The 19,588-nt window shown below is 48.0% G+C and overlaps 1 long non-coding RNA gene across 1 annotated transcript; it reads left to right on the top strand.

The window, feature by feature from the left end:
* Nucleotides 1–12: 12 nt before the first annotated feature.
* On the top strand, nucleotides 13–17,754 carry LOC106834032 (uncharacterized). Its single transcript, XR_006516682.2, has 5 exons — nucleotides 13–167; nucleotides 9,318–9,471; nucleotides 9,661–9,733; nucleotides 11,612–11,651; nucleotides 12,007–17,754. It is a non-coding gene; the product is annotated as an uncharacterized lncRNA (long non-coding RNA).
* Nucleotides 17,755–19,588: the final 1,834 nt, after the last annotated feature.

The raw sequence follows: 19,588 nt of genomic DNA on the forward strand, positions 1-19,588 counted from the left end.
TTTCCTCTTGGCCGTCCCCCAGGGCGGGAGGAAGCCCGGGATTTGGGCTGGCTGGGAATTGCCGGACCCCGTCCGGTCTCTGGCGCGTAAGCGGCACCCGTGGCCGCGTTGCCCTCAGGCGTCACCGAAGGGGAGGAGAGGATTCTCAAGCGTCGGTTAACGGCGAGGTAGCTGGGTTTCTGGAGAGGCGGTCTTAACGTCGCGTCCCCCCCAGCGGAATCGGTCTCTGCCCTTCCCAGCTGCGGCTGCGGGCCGGCGGCGTCGGGCAGGGAGGGCGCTCAGAGCGGGGCTGGAGGCGTGTCCGGCGGCCGCGCCGCTTCTCCCGGACGGTCGCCTGGGCCCTGCGGCGCTCGGGTTCTCGCGGCTGTCTCCCGGCCCCGTCGCCGTGTCTGCAGACCCTCCCCGCGTTCCTCTCACGGTGCTCCACACCCTGGCGTCCTTGCTGGAACGAGCACGCGCTTGCGGCCTTCCTCCGGAGTGCTCCTGTCCACTCCCTTCACACAGTCTTCCTCTTAAAAAAATTGTTTTCCTTTGGTGTATGTACCTGGAAAAAAAGGTCTGGTGTTTTGGGAATTGCTGAGGATGAGACCTAAAAAAGAAAGAGTAGAGGTCCCCACAGCTCAATATCCTGTCGCTGTCCTGCAGCATAACTAAACTTGTCTCCAGCCCTGCGCGTTCTGCTTGTATCCCGCCTCACCCGATAGGCAGGTGCCTGCTTGTTGACAAGTTCAATTTCTATTTCTTAAATCCTGGCTTCAATGGGAGGGAAAAAATAATGTTTAATTATTTTCCTCCCAACACTTCATATTACTTCTTCCTCCTCCCTCTTTGTCTCACGGCCTTCACACTACCACTAAGGCGATTTGGATTTGTTGGGGGAAAGAAAAAAAGAATAAACAAAGGAGAAGATGACGGAGTAGGTTGTGAAGCTTTGAATGACCCTATACCTAGATCTCCGATATCTTAGCACTACTTTAGTGCACACATTCTTTCCCCACCTCGTGAACGAATGTCCCATGTTCGGGTTTGGTCATCTGATACCTGCGTGACTTTTCCTTTGGCATCGAATCTCCAATCAGTCTGTCTTAGAAGCAAGAGTAGATAGTCATTTTTCTCACCTACTGCTTTGATCATTCAATATACTCCCCCACCCATTAGTTTCCTGTTATCCTTTATGTTAGAATTTCATCTTTGAAAACTTTAATCGGTAACAACTTGAAGGATCTATCTGCTGTCATGTTTCAAGTGGTATCCTGTGTTCAACTCAATCCTTGTTTTCTGGTGGATCACTTCATCCTCCAGCTTTGCCTAGATCTGATAATAATCCTCATGATTCCCTGAAATCTGCTGAACACAGGTCAAAAAACCTTAACTAAGGTATGGAAGAAAATCCTATTCTTGCAAACCAAATTGCATCTTTAAAAAAATTTATTAAGGAATATTTCAAACATATAAAAAAATTATATGTAATGAAGCCCCATGAACTCAATGCCCAGCTCTGACAATTAACTCATGACCAATCTTGTTGCTTCTATATCACTATCCATGTACATCCTCTTGTATTATTTTGAAGCAAATTTAAGTATGATTTCTAAAAAAAAAAGGAACTTTTAAAAGCATAACCACAATACTGTTGTCACACCAAAGTATTTAATGTATTTCCTTAATATCATCAAATATCTAGTGTTCAATTTTCTACTTGTCTCATTTTTTTTCTTTAGTTTGCTTGTTTGAACCAGGATCCAGTCAAGTCCACGTGTTGTGATTGGTTATGTCCTTTAAGTTTCTTTTATTTTATAATTCCTCCTCCATTTTTTTTCCCTTGCAGTTTATTTCTTGAAGAAACCAGGTTGTTGGCCTTGTGGGGTTTCTGATAATCTGGATTTTGCTGATTAGATCTAAGTGACGTAGTTTAACATGGCTTCCTTACCTTTTGGTTGTAACAGCTCTCTTTCAGATGCTTTCCCTAATTAGGTCTAGCTGGTTTATTAATGCACGAGCATCTTTATGCATTCAAATATTACTTTCAACTGGTTGTGTTGTCATGCTTAAGTTAATCACTCCTTTATGATATCTTTGCTTACCTCACCCCTTTTTTTTTTGACATTTTCAAACTCCTTCAACTGTAGTCCTCTCTCATCTGACAAATTATCTCCAATCTGTCACATTTCCAATTCTTCTCTCTTTATGTCTTCCCAATACTGGAGAATCCAACAACGGCATAAAGAACAGCAAAATGAAAACAACTCTCCCTTGGCCCTGCTGCCGTCTGTTAGCTTTCTTGTCCAATCTCTCTTCCCTGTTTCATTGCTCAGCTGTTCCTTAAGTTCCTGCCTTCTGGATTCTACCCTCATCAGTATATTCAAACTGTACTCTCAGGGGTCACCAGTCATCTTCGTAATAGTCACCTCCACTTGTTTTGCTCAGTCTCATTCTATTTTACTTTTTTTTGAGTGTGTTTGATAATTTATTCAACAAATATTTATTGAACACGTGTTAGGTACTGTGCTGTGTCTTAGGGATTTGATGATGAATAAAAAGACACAATTCCTGCCCTTATGAAGCATCCGGTCTGATATGAGAAATTGACATTGATCAAACAATCACAAATTATTGTACAATTACAGCTGTGTTCAGTGCTAAGGAGAGGCAAATGGTCCAATGAGAATATCTGGTAATAGGGAGATTTGACATAATGTTACTGAACTAAGAGCTAAATGATAAGAAGGGGAAAGGAGTTTTCTAGGCAGAGGGAAGTACACATGCAAAGGCCTATGTGAATAGAAGCTTGGAAGACTCAAGAAATTGAAAGCAGACAAGCAAAGAGACAGAGGGTATAATGAGGCCACAGAGGGAGGCAAGGGCCGGATCATGTAGGTCGTGTGGGCCAAGGCAAAAGATTGATCTTTACCCTCGGAACTGTGGAAACTCACTGAAGTGAGGATTGGGATGTGTTATGTGATGTACTCGGGTTTGCATTTGAAGTTTCATCTTGGCTGCGTTGAGGAGAATGAATCTGAGGAGGGCAAGAGTATATGTGAGGACCAAATGGCAAGCAGTAACAGTGTTCCAGGTGGAAGATGGTGGTGGCTTAGACTACGGTAGTAATAGCCAGAGATAGCAAGTAGGGGACAGATAGAAACATTTAGTGGATAAAACCCATAATGTTTTGAACATGGATTGGCTGGGATTGACTTATGAGAGGATGTCAGGTCATAGATTATTCGTAGGTTTCTGGTGTGTGCAGCTGGATGCCATTTTCTGAGATAGGTGATACTGGAAGAAGCAGAGTTAGATTTTTGGCATGTTGAATTTGAGGTGCCCTTGATACATCTAGGGAGAGAGAAAATTAGGCAGTTGGAAAAATGAATGTGGAGGTTAGATGCAAGGTATGGTCTTGTGATATTTGCATATAGGTGGATGGTAGTTTAAGTAATGGATGAGAATGAGGTCTTCCAGGAGCGAGTATAGAATGAAAAGAGAAGGCAGTCTACTCTCCTCTTGAAACTCTCATCTGTTGAACTCTGTGACACCACCCTGTCCTGGTTCTTCTCCCGCCTCTTCTTTTCTGCCTCTCAATTGTTGCTGAACCCCAAGGATTGGTCCTTTTCTTTTTCCCTTGGACAACATAATAGTTTTGTTGCTTCTGCTGTTCATTTTATGTGAGATAATTTCAAAACCTAAATTTCTAATCCTTACCTCTTTCCTGAGTTTCTAAAATCTGTCTTAGCTGAATACTAGAATTTCTATATGGATATCTTTTCATCTTCCCAAATGCAACAATCTGAAACATTACTCATCTTTTCCTTCTGGATTCACCCTTGTGATTTCCATATTACTAGAGGTGTTATTGTCATTTCCCTATGCTCCCAACACTTAAAAAATGATCATTTTTTTACTCTTTCTTATCCCATATATCTCATAATCATTAAGTTCTGTCATTTGTTCCCTTGTAAATTCTCATCTCGCTCTCTTCTATTTCCTCTTTTGACTACTAATCACTAGTTCAGCCCTAATTATTTCATTCTTGGGTTCTTTTAGTAATGCGTTTAATAATATGGGAGGATATGACATAGTAATTAGGAGTGTAGGCTCCGGGCTCGTATTATCTGGGCTCAAATTCTGACTCCTCCACTCCCTAGTTTTGTGACTTGGGCAAGTTATGTGGCCTCTTTTTGATTCTATTTTCTCACTTTTAAAATAGAGATGATAATCTGACTTCCTTCATATGGTTGTTGAATTAAATGAGAGATATTGATAATTAAATGAGAAAATGTGTGTTAGTACAGTGTCTACCAAATTGATGATAATAATAATCATCACTGAGATGCCAATAATCACTGAGGGGCAGATATTGTAGAAATTGATATAGAGTGAAATATGTTGACGTAAATCAGAGTTTCTCACCTTCAGCACTGTTGATATTTTGGACTGGGTAATTCTCTGTTTGGGAGGGCTGTTCTCTGCATTGTAGGATGTTTAGCAGCAGCCCTGGTGTCTACCTACTAAATGTAGTAGCATCCCAATAAGGACAATAAAAAATGTCTCCAGACATCAACAGATGTCCACTGTGGTGACAAAATCATCCCTGATTGAGAACCAGCTGTTAGAAATAAGAGGCTAAGACTAGACATGTCAGGTTGTGAATGAGGTTTTCTTTGTACCATGTTTCTTTGTATCTGGTGCTTAAATTTTTAGAAATAAGAGAATTAAGAGCTGAGTAGAGTTCTTTTGTGTGCAGAAGGAAAATACCAGGACATTTCTGTGCCCACAGTTCGAGGAAAAGTAGTAAAGTTAAGCCAGAAATTAAGTGGCTTCATAGAAAGTAGTTTCAACCTGAGGCTCAGACAGAAAAGGACCCTGATTTCTGAGAGCCTTAGGAAGTTGTGAGAAGTAATTTTTACTTTGGAATAAAGAATGAAAGTAAGATACCTTGGAGAATAATTGGCCCAAGGGTTGAGCTAGAGTGGGACTGAAATAGAAAGAAGCGGGAACACAGGGAGGAAAGCCTTTGATGCCTTATGTGATAGGTGTCTCCTGAGCTTTACCTTCAACCCAAACTGGGCCTTTCTAGCAAGTGACGTAGGGCCATTTAAAAGTAAATTCTTTTGGACAATAATGCCTTTTTGTTAGTAGATCTTGATTAAATGAAGGTGAGGTATTTGGGACCTTTGGAATAGATGGGATTTTCTGAATTCCCAGTTCCTGACAGCTCAGGACCTGTGAGCAAATACCTGCAGGACTTATATATCTCAGGGATAACATAGCTACCCAATGCATTGAGTTATCAATTTCTTGCTGTTAGCCTGAATGGTGCTGATCATTCCTAGTTCCTGACTGGTGCTGAATACCTTAGAATTGAGGGCACTGTGGCCCAGCCTCATGGTGGCCGTGAGAAGTCTGATGGGGGAAGAATTTGTTTCTTTGTTACTTCAGTAAACCAATCTGGTTGATAAAGCCATTGGTTGTAATGTGGAGGCATTGGAGTTCTGTGTTGAATTCTATTTTTTTTTTTTTGGTAAGGAAGATTGTCCCTGAGCTAACATCTGTGCCAGTCTTCCTCTATTTTGTATATGAGACACTGCCACAGTATGGCTCAATGAGTGGTGTGTAGGCCAGCACCCGGGATCTGAACCCGTGAACCCCAGGCCACCAAAGTGGAATTTGTGAACTTACCCACTATCTCACTGCACCAGCACCTAGGTTCGTTTTTTTTGTGTGTGGGTTTTTCTAGCATCACTGGTTAGAAAGTATCTTTTCTCCATTGTTTTGCCTTTGCTCCTTTGTGAAAGATCAGTTGACTATGTAGGGGAGGAAGATATTTCCTCTACCCATTCTAGGTCCTTCTGGCTAGGCTATGAATTAAATTGACATGAGACAGAATAACAGGAGAAAATTAAACAAAGCTTTATATCATGGATACATGGGAGAGACTCAGGAAAACTGGGCAACTCGCTAAAATAGTGGAGGGTCTCATCTTAAATACCATCTTCAGCTACAGACAAAGGAGGATGTTGGGGGTGGAGGAGTCAGTTATGGGAGATGACCAGAAAAGTACAGTAAACAAGAGTAAGGTTATTATGCAGATTTAATTCCTTGCCTTCCACGTTGATAAGAGTTTTTAGAGATAAAGTCATCCCCCCTTCTTCTTGGTACAGAGAGGGGGTGATACCTTTACAGATGGAGATTTCCCTTACAAATGTAAATGTCTCTTACAAAGGGTAACTTCTACTTTTCAGAGTTTCTCTCATGTCTGCGGTTTTAAAAAGTAATCAGCCCAAAATAATCCTCATGCCAAAGAGACATATCTTGGGGTGGCCAATTCCAATCCCCCACAACTACATTTGTGTGGGTCTATTTCTGAGCTCTCTATTCTGTTCTATTTATTTATTATCTGTTCTTTTGCCAACACTATACTGTCTTGATTACTGTAGCTTTGTAGTAAGTCTTGAAGTTGGATAGTGTCAGTACTCCAACTTTATTCTTCTTCAATGTTTTGTTGTCTATTCTGGGTCTTTTGTCTTTCTGTATAAACTTTAGAATTAGTCTGTTGATATCCATAGAACAACTTGCTAGGATTTTGATTGGGATAGCATTGAATCTATAGATCAAGTTGGAAAGTACTGACATCTTGACAATATTGAGTCATCCTATCAGTGAACAAGGAATATCTCTCCATTTATTTAGTTTCTCTATGATTTCTTTTATCAGAATTTTGTAGTTTCTGCATATAGATCTTGTATATTTTTTGTTAGATTTATACTTAAGTAGCTCATTTTTTTGGTGCTAGTGTAAATGGCATTGTGTTTTAAATTCTGAATTCCCAGTTCATTACTAGTATATAGGAAAGTGATTGACTTTTGTATGTTAACCTTGTATTCTGCAATCTTGCTATTATTGCTTTTTAGCTCCAGGATTTTTTTTGTTGATTCTTTTATATTTTCTTTGTAAACAGTCATGTGATCTGCAAACAAAGACAGTTTTATTTCTTCCTTCTCAATCTGTATACCTTTTATTTCCTTTTCTTGCTTTACTGCATTAGTTAGGACTTCTAGTACAATGTCGAAAAGCAGTGGTAAGAAAGAACATCCTTGGGGCTGGCCTGGTGGCACAGTGGTTAAGTTCGCACGTTCTGCTTCTTGGCAGCCCCAGGTTCGCCAGTTCAGATCCTGGGTGTGGACAGGGCACCGCTTGGCACGCCAGGCTGTGGTAGGCATCCCACATATAAAGTAGAGGAAGATGGGCACAGATGTTAGCTCAGGGCCAGTCTTCCTCAGCAAAAAGAGGAGGATTGGCAGCAGATGTTAGTTCAGGGCTAATCTTCCTGAAAAACAAACAAAAAAAAGAATATGAAAAATAAAAGGTTTTATTTTACCTTCTCTACCTTCTTCAGTCCTCCTCCTTTCATTATACAGATCTGACTTTCTGACCTATACCATTTTCTCTCTCTCTAAAGAACTTCTTTTTAACATTGCTTACAAGGCAGGTCTACTGACAAAAAAATTCCCTCAATTTTTTTTTTGTCTGAGAATGTCTTTATTTCTCCTTCACTTTTGAAGGATAATTTTGCAAGGTACAGAATTCTATGTTGGTTTTTTCCCTTTCTCAACGGTTTAAATATTTCAGTCCACTCTCTTCTTGCTTGCATGGTTTCTGAGCAGAAGTTCATATTATTCTTATCTTTGCTCCTCTGTAGTTATGGTGTTTTATTCCTCTGGCTTCTTTCAAGATTTTGTCTTTATCTCTGATTTTCTGTTGCTTGAAAATGATATATACAAGTGTAGTGTTTTTGGAATTTATGCTGCTAGTGTTCTCTCTCAGTTTCCTGGATCTGTGGTTTTGTATCTGGCATTAATTTGGGGAAATTCTTAGTCTTTATTGTTTCAAATTTTCAAATATTTCTTCTGATCCTTTCTCTCTTTTTTCCTCTGGTATTCCCATTCCGTGTATGTTACACTTTTGTAGTTGTCCCACAGTTCTTGGATAATCTGTTCTGTTGGGTTATTTTTTAGTCTTTTTTCTTTTTGTTCTTCAGTTTTGGAGTTTTCTATTGAGATATCCTCAAGCTCAGAGATTCTTTCCTTAGCTGTGTCCAGTCTACTAAGAAGCTAATCAAAAGCATTCTTCATTTCTGTTATGGTATTTTTGGTCTCTGGCATTTCCTTTGGTTCTTTCTTAGAATGTCCATTTCTCTGCCTGCATTCCTCATCTGTTTTTGCATGCTGTCTACTTTATCCATTAAAGTCCTTATCATATTAATCAGTTTTAAATTCCCAGTCTGATAATTCCAATATCCCTACCATATCTGAGTCTGGTTTTGATGCTTGCTCTGTCTCCTTCACACTGTGTTTATTGCCTTGTAGTATGTCTTGTAATTTTTTCTTTATAGCCAAGCATGATGTACTAGGTAAACAGAACTGCTGTAAATAGGCCTTTAGTGATGTGGTGGTGAGGTGTGGGGAGGGGAAGCATTCTGTAGTCCAATGATGAGGTCTGAGTCTTTTAGTGAGCCTGTGCCTCTGGACTGTGAACTTCACATGTGCTTCTCAGGTTTTTTATCCCACCCCTTAGGTTTGACAGGACAGCTAGAGGGGCTGGAATTGGGTGTTTCTTTTCCCATGTGGAAGGCTAGAGGGGGCTGGAATGAGTATTTCCCTTTCCCCCCTAAATTAGGCTCTGATAAAACCCCAGCAGGTTAAACTCTGGTTAAATTTCTCCTAAGGGTGGACCTTCTTACGAACAGTGTACTCTGGTGTATTTCGAAATGGTTCCTTTGCCCCTCTTCTGGAAGCATGAGGGAACTTTTCTCCAATTTTTACTGTGAGGACCTGGTACACAAAAGTGCGGGTGCCCCTGATGACTGGGTTCTCCTGGAGTTTGTCTCTCTCTGGGTTAAGACAGCAATAAAAACTCCACCCTGAGCCTCTAGCAATTCATCAGTTACACTTCAAGATTCCCTACCCTGGCTCTGGTTCCTGCAGAGGTGGCTGCTCAGGGATTTCTACCCCAGTAAGTCGTAATTCTCAGTATTCTCTTGTTGGTCGCTCCACTGGGGGGCAGCAGTTTGCCCTGTGACCTCACGTCTCATGGATTTAGGAAGAGTTGATGTTTTCATTTTGTTCAGCTTTTTACTTGTTTTTAGGATGGAGTGGCAACTTCCAAGCTTCTTACAAGCTCTATAGGAAACCAGAAGGTCTGTTCTTTTTTTTTTTTTTTTTTGAAGGAATAATATTAACAGCACATTTTTCACAAGAAGTTCAAAGTTATTGGATATTCCATTTGTTGCAATAATGTGAACTTTGTATTTCTTTCCTCAGTGCCCGCCCTGGGCCAGGAGTGCGCCACCGTGCACTGCAGGTCAGCAGTTCATCTGAGCCTCCTCAGTCCACCTTCTTGTTCCTCGTAAAGCTGTCTGAAGAGAGCTTTGTAATCTCATTATGACCGAATTTCCCTGGGAAAGGAAGGTAGCCTGTAAGTGGGAGTATTGGAAAGTGTGAGTGCGAACCTATGATCTGTCAAGCCGGGATGTCACCCGACCTGGCTATTGGGCTTTCTCCACTCTCTGATCCGACAGACCAGGGAGCTGCCAACAGGGAGCAGACTTGTTTGTTCCCTAAAGCTCTTCAGTGCACTGTAATATTTGGATTTTTTGCCTTGCAGCATGGACATGAAGGAGGACCTGGAAATACTGATGGCCTTGGAATGAGCCGAGCTAATAGCCAACTACAATCAGGTAAGGCCCAGGAGGAGATCATAGCCACTAGGAACAGATCCGGCCCATGCGGGAACCATAGGCAGCAGGAGCACTTATGTGGCAGGGATCATAGCCATGGACGAGCCAGCAAGGCCCAGGTGGGGGTCCCAGCCAGCAGGAACAGGTGAAGCTGTCAGGCTGTTCCCATTCAGATGGGCATGTCCTTGTCTCTCATGCTGTGCCCATTGTCAGAGGTTTTTGGGCGCCTCTGGGATGCAGGGGAGGGAGGAGCCATCCTGCTCCCTCTTTGCCCTTACGTCCCTGGCTCTGGTATGCCCTCACCACAGTGCCCCCTCTGGGTTTCAGGGCTGCCAAGGAGGGACACTGGTGGAACCTTGGAAAGATGCTGACCTCTTGCTGTACAAAGTCACCGACCATGTTGGTTTTTTGCAGTGAGACATCTGGACACCCCTCCCATCTCATCTCAGGGATGGTTTCCATTTGTGGAAACACCCATCTCTTCAGCTCAGAGCCTTGTCCCCTGGTGCCTTCTGTGGGCCAGGGTCTGTACTAGGCTTGAGCTGAGAGACCCAGCATGCAAACTTGGGGAAGTGTGCAGGGAGTGGAGCTGGGCATTTGGCCAGGCACCTGGGCACTCAGTGGTGTGGCCTCCACACCTGCAAGGGGGATGGGGTGATGATGTCTTCCTCCCATGGTCAGAGGGGGGGTCCAGCCTGGTCAGCAGTGGCTCCACAGGGTGTGAGGCACCTGACCCAGGGTTGTCTGCCCAAGCCTGTGGGCAGTTATGCAGAGGTCTCCAAGAGCTCAAATGGGCCCAGCTGAGTAGCCACCTTGGGACAGGCACAAGGGGCAGCAAGGGGTGTGGCCTCAGGCATTGAGGGAATGGGCAGGGGATGCATTCAAGCAGGACCAGGCCTCAGAATCTCATGGGAAGGAAGGTGACAGAGGCAGGTTGAGTTTGCAGTTGAAGACTACCTGGTCCCTTCGTCTGGTGCTGGGAGGAGATTTAGGGTGGAAGTCTGAGCTAGGCCATGGTGGGGGGAGAGAGAAGAGAATGAGGGGAGATGGGTCTGGGGTGATAAGTGTGTGTATGTGTGTGTATCTGGACGGAGGTAGCCTGGGGCAGGGCTGAAGACACTGGGTTCCCAGGATGGTGGCATCCTCTCTGGGGGAGGTCAGCCTGGAATGGGCCGAGGCCCTGGGTGAGCGACTCACCTGAGACACCTGAGCCAGGGGCTTCGGTCAGTCCCGAAGACACTGCAGCATGAGGGAAGGAGGCTGATGGCCATTGCAGGAAGCCAGCTGAGGCTGGAGACGTGGTGTGGGGCCAACCTGGCTACCTGTGGGGCCCTTAGTCACTGCTCATTGCCCAGTGGACAGGCAGTTGTTTGGACTGAGCAGGGGTGGGTCAAGCTCAGAGGTTCTGACAGGACAAGGGGCAAAAGATGGACCAGAGTGGCTGAAGTGACGGATGAGAGAGGGGTGAGGTCAGGGGACAGGAAGGGTGCAGGGAAAGGCAGGGTCCTGTGAGGGGCATGGAGACATCAGCAGGGTGGGCACAGGGTGCACTCTGGCTGCACTGGGCAGTTCTCAGGCCGGCCCAACCCCAGGACAGTGGCAGGTCACATCCTGGGGGCCTGCTGTCAACACCCCCTGTGCCAGCACCAATCCTTCTCAGGCTCCCATAGAGGGCACCGCCTCCAGCCGACTGTGGCTGGATCCCCCATAAGCACCTGTCCTCCCTCTGCCCCACATCACTGACACCTTTCTGGGGTCAGCCCTCCCCTCTGGAGTCTCCTGGGCAGAGACTTGGGGGTTGATGGGGGGCAGGCCTGGTTGTTCCCTGGCACCTGGCCTGGTGCAGGTCCTCATGGCTCTGCTTCTCTTGCCTTCCAGTGAGAAGGAGCTGCCTGGCCTTGGCACCCAGGAGGCAAAGGTAAGAACCCATCCTTGCTGCACAGGCGAGAGGTGGTCCTGGGTGCGGGGCTGTGGTTCCTGCCACCCCTGACCCCAGAGCTGTCCTAAGGGGAGATTTTAATAAACCCACCTGTCCGAGAACCACACATGCAGCTCAGGGGTGGCTGCCTGCTGGCTGCCAGGACCCCACCTCCAGGCTGGGACCTGACTGGAGGCCGAGTGTCTGTGTGAGAGGGTCTGTGCCCCGGGTCTGCGCCTTTTCTGGCTCCTTTGAGTTTGCTCATGTCAGGACTCCTAACGTGACTCATGCTGCACTAAGTGCCACTCTAGGAAAGCTGGCAGTGTGGCTAACACTGCCATTTCTCATTTTCCAGCAAAAACACCAAGAGATTGGACAAGTGGACAAGTAGGTGAAGATATTGAGGAAGTAGAATGAATACCACAGCAGCGAGAAGTTACAGACCTGAGCGATTGGCGGGCAGCATGTTGTCTTGACCTTAAAGGATGATGGGCCTGGGTCCCCAGGGCAGCCCTCAGCTCCCCTGCCCTCCCCACAAATGTCACCTCGCCTGGAGAGAATCTCATGTCAGAGCTGGAGCCACCCCAGGCCCAGGGCCCCATAGGGAGGCATAAGTCAGGACCACAGTCCATGACATCCCTGAGACCTCGTCCACTCCTAATTTTAGGAGACAAGGCCCAGTTCTAGGCAGACCCAACCTCTCTCGAGACACCACGGAGCCAAACACTAGAATCCTCCTGATACCTCATGCTCCATCTCCTCCATGGTGTCGCTCTGTGGCCTGTTTCACCAGAGCTGCTTCTTTCCTATAGGCACATTGACAGGTCTGAAGGGATCCCTCCACAGGGGTGGGGTCAGTGTGGTCTCTCCTGTTGGATGTTGAGAAAGTGATGGTGGAGAATGAAGGAAACTATGAGGTATGACCCTTCTTTACTTGGCAGAGGCAGCGCTAATGGGCCAAGCCTTGTCAGGAGCTTGGGGGAAGCCCAGGGGGTAGGTCATATGCCATGGGGAACCCCTATCCACTCTCAGTGCTTTCCCAGAACCTCCCAGACTTACAGGCCCTGGGCTCTCCTACCGAGAAGGCCCTGCCCATCTCCCTATGGCCAAGGCCTCCATTCCCTTCAGTTTGGCCCAGAGCAGACACTGGGTCCAGAGATAGACAGATGCCATTCCATCTCTTAGTTGGAATCCAACTAAGGCCTCGCAGACACCTGAGTGAGGGACAGAGTCACGCAGCAAAGGAAAGAAACCAGGGAAAAAGAGCAAGGAAGCATACCCAGAAATCATAAAAAGGAAAAGTAAAACCAAACGCATGTGAAGAACAGATCTAAGTTAAGCTGAATAAAAAGAAAAAGACTTAATTGAGACAAGAAATGAGTCTTTTCCCATCCCCCCAGCAAGGATCCTGCACCTGGCCTCATTCCCACAGCTCAGTCCTCAGTTTCCACCCAAGGGTCCCCTCCAGGTCACACTGCCCCAAGGAGGGTCCTCTGTGCACACTTGGCAAGTGAAAGAGCAGTGATGTGCCCAGACTGTGTGGGACCGGCCCAGTGAAGCCTGGACACCAGGAAATGCAGCTGGGAGGCAGTGTGACGGTGGTCACACTTCAACAAACAGCTCAAGATTAGATAATTTCTTAATGTGGTAAATATGTACACGTGTACAGCCATTTATAATTCTGGAACAACAGCCAGCATCATGCTTAATCATGGAATCTTCAAAGGGACCTGTAAAACTGGGGCCAAGAGGAGGGTCTAGTTACTAATCATGGAGCTTAACGTCGTGGTCCTGCAAATGCGGCTCCGTGTGATGAGGCAGGATAAATAAGATGTTTAGAGAAGAGGTGGGGTTATTTCTGGCTGTGGAATGCTATCTGGCGGGAGGGTGAGCCTGGACCCCTCCTGCTGCCTGTCTGCTGGGCTGGGTGTGGCCAGCTCCTTCCCAGGAAGGAAGGGGCAGCTCATGGACATGTGCACTCCCACCTGGTCCAGAATCCAGGCCCACAGGCTCCCTGCACAGCTACCCACAAGTTTCCCTGTGCTTCAGATAGCCTGAATCCATTTCTGAACTTATTACCAGGAACCCAGCCAGATGCCTCTAGATACAGGTGAAAATCCAGACAAACTGTACAGTAGCTGATGATGCCATGTATGTAGGGACACAAGGGACTTGGCTAAGAGCCCAGTTGGCAAAAAGAGAGTTGACTGAAGTAGCAGGTCGTTACTACTTACAGCATAGCTGGTTGTAATTTATATTACACAAGGATGCCACATCAAGAATAAAAGCCATTGTCTTAGTAAATATTATAAGAAAAATGTTCTATTCACCATAGCATATCAAATATATCAAAATATTTAGAATATCAAGACCGAAATTACAAATTATCTAACAGACAATGAAAAGCCCCACAAAACATGTTTTATTTCTTAAAGACTGACATTAAAGAACTAAATATTCAACTTTAAAATTAGAAGAAAAAATTAGAAAAAAAATAAGGAAGAAGTTTAAAAATGCAAAATGAACTAGAAAACCAAAAGATATAGAAAACATAAATAAAGCCCAAAAACTGGATATTTGAAAAAACTAGCTAAACTCCCAACATTGAACAAAGGAAGAGAGGATAAAATGTGGGGCCTTCAGATAAACAGGGCCCTGGCCACTAGCAGGCTGAGGTCAAGAGACTTACAGGGGAAGGTTGTATGCAATTTGGTGGCATACATTTGAAAATTGAGGAAACAGATGATTTCCAAGTAAAATTGGCCCATGTGGAAGAAAAAGAGAAGCCTTAGCTGAAAGATAACCAAAGAAAAGATGAGCATGCTGTCAGTGGAGGGGGGCGGGCCACTCCGCTGCAGCGGAAGCCATCTCCCAAAGAGGCAGGCCCTCAGCCTGGGCTCGGACCGGGGCACAGGGAAAGCTTCACTTTTATAAAGCTGTCTGTTGAATACCAAAAACTGGTATCATCCTGCTATTCAGAATTGTTTTGGTAGTTTTAACAAATACAATCAGACAAGAAAATAAAACTGTTAACACAGATAAGAGGAAACAATTACCTTCATTTGCAGGTAATATATACTTAGAAAACTCAAGACCTAATTCTACAAAAACCTATTAGTCAGAATTAGTAAACTAATCTAGGAAGTTGACTGGGTATAAGATACTATGCAAAGGTCGAGTTTTCCTTTACACGAGCAAAAAAAGCTTGAAAATGGGGAACGTGTATCGGTGAGACCTATGTGGAGCCCCAAGGATACTCTTTTGCCTTCACAACCAGGAATCTGAAAGGGGGGTATCAGGGCCGTGGGGCTCCACGCTCCTCCTGGGCAGTCTTAGTGTCAGGGTGATGGGAGCTGGTGCTGCAGATGGGCCTGCAGCTCTGGCAGCCTTCCCTTCCCCCAGGGCCCTGAGTGGGGGGACGTCGGGTGGGCTGGTGCCAGATTCATGCTTGGTGAAACAGAATGAGCAAGCGAGTAAAGATCGGAAGGTGAAGACAGCTGGCCTCACTTCGCCTGTCCGGCTGTAGGACTCAGGAAGGTGTCAGAGAACAGAAGCCGAGCCACCCTCCCTGCCGACCCAAGTGCCCTGAGATGTGCCGGTGCCCTGGGAGCAGGTTCGGGAGAGCAGCCCCTCAGGGGGAGGCTCAGAGCCCAGGCGGACACCGTCATCCTGGACAGGCCCCTGTGTAGGGGAGGGGAGGAGAGGTCGGGGTGGCCTGGATGGTGCCAATTTAACAGTGGGGCTCTGGGCCTTAGAGGAGCTCCCGGGCTGACCATCGGTGGTCTCCTCCCCAGAACTTCTGGCCACAGGCCGTGATGTGGCCATTACAGGCAGGGTGGGCACTTGTGACCCTCCCTGGCTTCAGTGACAAGCCAGAGAATGAGGTTTCTGCAAGGGAAACTCACGTTCCAGCCAGCAGCGCTTGCTCTGTTTCTGACGGCAGTTTGTGGCAGTTAGCGTTCTGTATCTCTGATGCTGGCTCCGACTCCTTGGTTCTGTGCACAGAAAACAAAGGAGGAGGCCAAACTCTCTCTCTGGAAATAAAGCAGACAGACCTGGATGTGAACTGCACCTTCCACAATTGCATCATGTTCTGGGACCGCTGGGCCTGGAACAAGTGTCCCCAGTGCCCAGGCTCTCCTCACCTCTCCCAACATTGAGATGCTCCCTAAAGAGGATGGGCTGCCCCTCCCCAGCCCACCTGCTCAGCATTAGCAGCTCAGACCCTAACCCTAGAGACTCTGGGTCTGGCCTGCCTGCCCCTTGCCTAGGACAGCTGTCGGGACTGGCTGTGGCCACAGTGGCAGAATTCCCTCCCAAATCTTGCAGTGAACCACAAGGCAGGGGGCAGCTGGCCCCCAGACATTGGCCTTCAGCTGGAACCCTGGGTCCTTTTCCCTTTAAGACCTGCCTGGCCACCCCAGGGCCACACAACAAGCCCAGCCCTGCAACTCCACTGTGGCCCCTGGAAGTGAGGCTGGAGAAGAGGCAGGGCCCTGAATGCTTTGCTGGGAGCCTGTAGGGTGTGTAGGGGCTGAGTGGGTAGGGCCCAGCTTAGCCACTGCTCACTGTGTGCCGGGGACGCACCAGGCTGCCCATCACCTCCTCCCCAGGTGGGCCGTCATCGCCAAAAAAGGCTACCAGGAGCAGAACCTGGACCCCGAGATTTCTATCGTCCCCAAACTCAAAGGGGTTTCTGTGACTCAGATCAAGGAGCTGGGGAACTGGCTGTGGGACATGACCGACTTCATGAAGTTGCCACAGGTGGGTGCCTGGATGCTGCTGCCAGGCACTGACACCTCTGGTCCCACCCCTGCAAGCGAGTGTGTGCAAGAGGGGCATGTGATGCCAGAGGGAGTGCTGGCGCTGTTACAGGGCCAGTCTCAGGAAGGGCCCGTCTCAGGAAGGGCCCATGGAGGAGTGGGCCTGGACAGGCTCTCAGGGATGTGTAAGAGGTTTCCAGGTGGACAAGGGGACGGTCAGGAAGCCAGGCCAGAGGGACTGCATTTACAAAGTTGCATCCAGAAGAGTAGAGGGTCTGGGGACTCAAGGCTTGAGCTTGATGGAGGGGTGGGGGGCATAGGGGCAGGGCTTGGAGCTCCTGAATGCTCCCCTCCCTGCCCTGGGCCCTGCAGGCTGGCTTCTCCTCTGGCCTCCCCACCCTGCATCCCGGCCCCATCTCCCTCCACCCAGCTTCTCTAAAGCCCCTGTTTCCAGCCCTGTTCTGCTGATGCCCAAATTGTACCATGGGGACCACCTGCCCCCAGCATAGCTGCCTCCTGAAGCACATTCCCCTCGTCCAAGAGAACCCTCTCTCTCTCCCAGAGGGGCCTCTTTTCATCCAATGAGGCCATGACATCTACCAGTGCCAAAGCTGGACCCGGCTTGACACCTCCCTGTCCCTTCCTCCTGTCCGTTCTATATCCTGACGGGTTCCCCTGCTGCTGCCGCTGTACCTGTGGTCTTCCTGTGGGCCTCCAGGTGCGCTCCACACGGCAGCCAGGCTGAGCTTTCACAGGTGACACCATCAGAGCCTGCCAACTCTTGCTTTCCACCCTGGGAGGCTCCCTTTCCATGATGGTGGCCACCAAGTCCCTGCAGATCCTGACCGCTGCCACACCCCACGGCCCTCTGCCCAGCCCTCCCCTCCCCTTCCTGAGTGTGCATCCCTGAAATGTGCAGAGCCTTCACGGCAGCACAGGGGGCCAACCCCCTTCCCCACACCCACCCTGCCTTTGTCCCAGGCCGAGCTCACCATCTGTTCCCCTTGCCCCTGGCCATAGATGCAATGAGGGGACCCCTCCCCACCAGCCTGGGTGGGCACCTGGCCCAATTTAGCTCTGGCTCTTCAGTGTCTAGAAGCAGGAGGCTCTTGGAAAATTCTGGTTGAGCAAATGACAGTGAATATGAGAAAAAATCTTGCCTCAAAGAGGCGGAGAGGGGCTCAGAAATGGCCAGAAACCCAGCCAGCCTCCCATCTCTGCCTCAACTTGCCTCACTGGAGGCGTTTTCCTGGGGCACAGGGTTGATGACTCGATGGGACAGGACCCCTTCCCTCACAAACCCGGCTGCCAGCTTCTGGCTTCTCCCATCGAGGGAGCCAAGCACAGGCCAACCCTGACCCTTGCCTTCCAGGGAGAGAATGTGTTCTTGGTGACCAATTTCCTTGTGACGCCAGAACAAGTTCAGGGCAGATGCCCAGAGGTAAGCCTTCCCAGGAGCCTCCTAGTGGGTCCCTGGTTCCTCCATCAGCCCTAGGTCACCAGCCATGTCCCCCCTTCTCCTTCCCGGGTGACTGAGGGCTCAATATGTGCTACTGTAGCCCGGGCACTGAGTTTTTTGTGCATCGTTTAGTTCAGTCTTCACAAACACCCTGCCTAGTTGGAATTACTGCAGTCTCCATTTAAGACGAGAAGACTGAGGCCTAGCCAGGTTGAGTCACTGACCCAAGGCCTCCCAGCCTGTGGGTCATGGGACTGTGCACCTCTGAGCAGTGTGCTTCTGGATCCTTCTACTGTTGCTTTCTGTGAGATGTCTAGGCCCCTCACCATCCTGGTCCTGCCTCTGGACACTCCACAGGTTGTCAGTGTAACACCCAGAACTGGGCACAATGGTTAAGTGGGCTCTAATAGCAAGAGCCAAGCTGGAAGATCACCTCCCCTTCTCTATGCCCAGCCTCTGTTAACCTGTCTCGGGGGAGCTTCTGTTTTCGTGGGCAAACACAGCACACTCCTTATGCTGAACGCAGAGTCACTTATGATCTCTGGGTATTTTCACTACAACTGAGGTCAAGCCAGAGTGCCCCACCCTCTTTTTGTCTGTTCATGTAGAAATGCAGACTCTCCCCTAAAATCTCACTTTTTCTCTAGTCTGGAGATGTCCTGGGGATCCAGCATCTGTCGCAGAGCACACTTGCTCTCCTCCCCAGCTGTGGATTTTTTTTCCATTTTTTTTATTGCCATAAAATACATGTAACAGAAAATTTGCCATCTTAATCATTTTTACATGTACAGTTCCGCAGTTGTGAATTTTGGGTGAGCAGTTAGGACCTGAGACATAGCCCTCATCTCCATAGTGATATCTTTCTTTGAGTCTCACATTGAATCGCTTGCTGGGCTGGAGCATCACTGTGTGGGCCCCTGTTCCTGAGTCCTGGTCGTTGGTCCCACCGCAGTTGTTAGGGTGCCAGCGTCCCTGGTTGGCCCTGACCACAAAGGAGGTGAGGCACATGTACAAAGGATGTGCTGGCATTCGGAAACACACACGATGTCCTTCCCTTTCAAAATGCTCAGAAGACATCCATTTAATGTTCGGTTTGTAGACTGTCCTGAAATTGTGCTAGGGCCATTGTTCTGCATTTTCTGGAATCCGTGTGATCCTCTTTGCCCATGTCCGGGCTTCTGGCCCTTCCCTGGAAAGTGCCAGTGCTGGGTAATTCATCAGACCCAACAAGCCTGCTTCCTGAGAATAGCAGAGTTCCTGCCAGCTCCTCTTGGGTCCTGGTTGTCTGGTCCCTCCCAGCACATGTACTGTGTCTTTGTAGTGTCACAGCCTCCAGCAAACACCTGCCAAGCCTCCCTACCTGGGCCAGGCCTGCAAAACTCCACCCTCCCCACCTCAGGGAGCTCCTGCACAGACAGCCCAGCCAGGTGGACAGCCTGCGATGGGGTAGAAGCTGCAGCTAGGAGACCCAGGGAGGCACGTCAGCCAACCCGGGGCCTCAGGAAGGGTTTCCTGCAGGATGTGAGGCTGGAGGGGGATCTTGAGGATGTCCAGGCAGCAGGGGCTGTGTGGGGAAAAGCCCTGAGATGTGTGAGTTGGGGCACCTCCAGGGTTCCCCGCTGCTGAGTGGGGTTGTTCCTAGATTTGAACTGGGTCAGGAAGGGGTTCGCCCTCGATCACAGGGCCCTGTGAGGCCCTCTCAGGAGCTGAAGTGG

Source organism: Equus asinus, chromosome 20, assembly GCF_041296235.1.
Source record: "Equus asinus isolate D_3611 breed Donkey chromosome 20, EquAss-T2T_v2, whole genome shotgun sequence".
Taxonomy (NCBI): Eukaryota; Metazoa; Chordata; class Mammalia; order Perissodactyla; family Equidae; genus Equus; species Equus asinus.